This window comes from Mus musculus, chromosome 17 (genome assembly GCF_000001635.26).
Source record: "Mus musculus strain C57BL/6J chromosome 17, GRCm38.p6 C57BL/6J".
In the NCBI taxonomy this organism is placed as follows: domain Eukaryota; kingdom Metazoa; phylum Chordata; class Mammalia; order Rodentia; family Muridae; genus Mus; species Mus musculus.
In genome coordinates this window covers 77,330,188-77,333,502 of record NC_000083.6, presented here as the reverse complement: position 1 = coordinate 77,333,502, position 3,315 = coordinate 77,330,188, and positions in this window count along the sequence as shown.

Here is a 3,315-nt window from a genome sequence, read left to right as displayed (position 1 = left end):
TAATGAAGCTCAAAATATAATCAGAAGTATTGATGACTGTTGATAAAATACAGTTTTAAAAAGAGTGAATTAGAATGTAAATATCAGTAGTCAGAAACACAGTGGTTTATAGGCATGTCTGTCCATTTTTATAATTTAGTACTTTTACTTATATTCGTGTGAATGCATTTATGTTTGTGTGAGTATGTGTGTACCATATGCATGCAGGTGTAGGGGTCAAGGATTTCAGATTCCCTAGAACTGTATTTTAACATGCTATTTTAACTTTCCTGATGTAGGCAGTAGAGAAGCAAAAGGCACCTGGGACCCACTGGTGATGGCATTAGCTGAAATTCCCAACAAAGGGGATAGAGAAAGTGTAGAGACCATATCCAGAGGATAGGCATTGTCCCTGGTTGAGGGATGGGGTCACCCACCTATCTCAAAAATATTAACCCAGAGTTGCCCCTGTCCAAAGGAAATGCAAAGAGTGAATCAGGGACAGAAGGAAAGGTTAGCCAGGGACTGCCCGACCTAGGATCCTTCCCATCTGCAGAAACCAAACCTAAACACTATAGCGGATGCCAAGAAGTACTTGCTAAAAGTTGGTTGGTATATTAACATCTTAGTGTTTCGTATATAAATTCTGGTGTATGCATGTAATGTTACAAGCTATCATTGACAAAATAATCTCCCAAAATATTTAACTTACAAGAGTAGAAAGATGTGTGTTGTATCCAACCTTTTAGAGGTCCATTACAATTCCCTATGAGAATGTCTTTGCTGTGCTTTCCTTCCCACAGTACTTGACAGTTTGTGCTGGCACACTTTAGACAAAGAGCAAGGTTATCCCTTGATTTTTCATCTTCTCTTAGATTGCTGACATTCTCTTGGTGAGTAAAGGCTGTTGTATCTAAAAATCATGACGTTCTCTCTGGCATTGGGCCTCCCTGTCTCTTGACTATTAGAGAGATGGACAATTAAAAAAAAAACAAAGAACAGTCAACTTGAGAGTATGGTGTTAAAATATGTTTGCAAAGATTTTTATGAGCTAGGGAAATGATGATGATAGACTGCTTGGCTTGTACCACATTCTTGAGATGAAGCCAGTGTAATACAGCCATCTAACAGAAGGCAAAGAAAACCACAGAGGCCAAGCACTCCTCACAAATCGGCTTCCAGACCAACAAGTAAAAAATGAACAGAACTGTGTGGAAAGGATTTATCTTTCTTCACCTAACCTTCTCTACCTTGTGTGTGTGTGTGTGTGTGTGTGTGTGTGTGTGTGTGTGTGTGTGTGTGTCTAAGGAAAGATGCGTCTAATCTAGAGTGATCAAATACAGGCGGATACTTGTTTACATAGATGTTTTTGGATTAAGGAGAGTTTGGGGTAAAATAAATATGAATAGTTCTTCTACTATTATTTTTTTACTCTCAAAGCACACATTAAGGTTTTGAATTGTATTTTGTTATGAAACTTGCTGATTTATTTCTGATTTTTTAACATCATGTTGAAAAAGTCATAGACACAGTGACCTCATAAAACATTTGTATGGTATAATTTCAGTGAATTATGATATACATTGTTCTATAGCTGATAACTGTGTTTTTACACATTTTATTACATTATTCTGTTTGTTAATTGACTTTAAATAGTAATGGACACTGAACATTGAAATTTTATCTATCCATAGAGATCTCTAATAAAAACACACAGTTAGCTGATCAACTTAAAAATTGGCATCGTAAGATACCCCAGGTCATGCTTGTCTTTACCCTAGAATCTGAACTCTGCTTTATTATTCATGTAGAGTGACCTTGGCATTTTATTGATCTGACAGAAATGCCTGAGGCATGGAGACATTAATCTGTTAGACAATGAAGGGTAAATGCTAATTGTTTTGAGGCGGTGTGGTTTTGGGGAAAGGTATATTTTAGCATTTTCTTTGCATGTCCTACTCTGTCAAACATAAACTCTAAAGTAAAGATGAGATACAAGCTTAAAGCTATGTAGTTAATTGCAAATAGCATAAAATTTCAAATTAACCTGGAAGTTATTTAGCAAATCTGTAACATTAAGTATATATTTAAATAATATAAAACTCAATGCCTTTCTTACAGTGCATTGTGAATATTAAACAGACAGAGCATATGCAACTCCTAAAAGTTATGCCTCTACTAACTTTTTCCTATCCATCCTACCAAGACAGAATTTATGTTATCTTGTCTTTACAAATCATTTTATAAAATATGTTTTCATAATGAATGCGTTCTTCTTATCTATCAACTGAGCCCTAAACTCTCAGTATACAAGTTGTAACTTCCTTTATCTTCTTCAAGTTACAGTCAAAATTAAATAATTACACATTCATGGATGCTTTTATAATTTTCTTGTATTGGTGGACCCAAAAAATTTCCCCTGGGAGGTAATATTTCATGGATGATTTCTTTTCTAAGCATGAGATGAGGTATTTTTTTCTTGTTATTAATTTCTGTTTAGCATCAGCCTCCAATGTCACCTTCACAATATTAGTAAGGTATTATGACAATTTGTCCTCTCTTTTCAAGACAACAATCTTATATGTAGTTTAGAGAGAGAAAATATTCTCACTCATTTGAAAGACAATGGTATATTAAGCATCTATTGTGTATCAATTACTGGATCGGGATATACAAGAACAAACATAAAGATTCTCTATGCTATCTAAGCTTCCACAATCAGAAAGATCTACATAGCAATTAAAGTGTAAGGTAATGTCTGCCATCTGACAGATATGTGTTGAAATATGCTTAAGAAATGAGTTCATGGTTGGGGCAAAACCTAAACTCATAATTAAGTCTGACTGTGTCTTTCAAAGGTTGGATGGGGGTAGGTGAGATAATTGCATTTTACACTCAGAGGTAAGAAATGACACATGCAAAGTAGGAGCCAGGAATGAGCTTGGCATTTCCTGGGCATGATTGTCTCCGCATCAGCAGAGGCTAGGACATGTGTGGGAGACAAAAGAAGATTGGACTTGATAAGTAGCAGCTACATCAGGGTAGAAGCCTGGAACAGCAGAGTTGACTTAATATGATGGGAGTCTGAAATACCAGTGGAACCAGCTCAAGGATGATGAGCTATAAGGAGTCAAATTTTCAGCACTATTTTCATAACGTGAAGGAAAAAGATAACAAAGGAAGTAGGCAGGGATCCACTTGGAGTCAGCTTATGCCCAGTGATAAAGATTACATTCTTTAGACGCATACTACTGTGACAACAGTTTGAACCATCTACACTGTCTTCTCATTTGTAAAAGGAAGGTGATGCCTGTATTATTTCACTTAAATAATGAA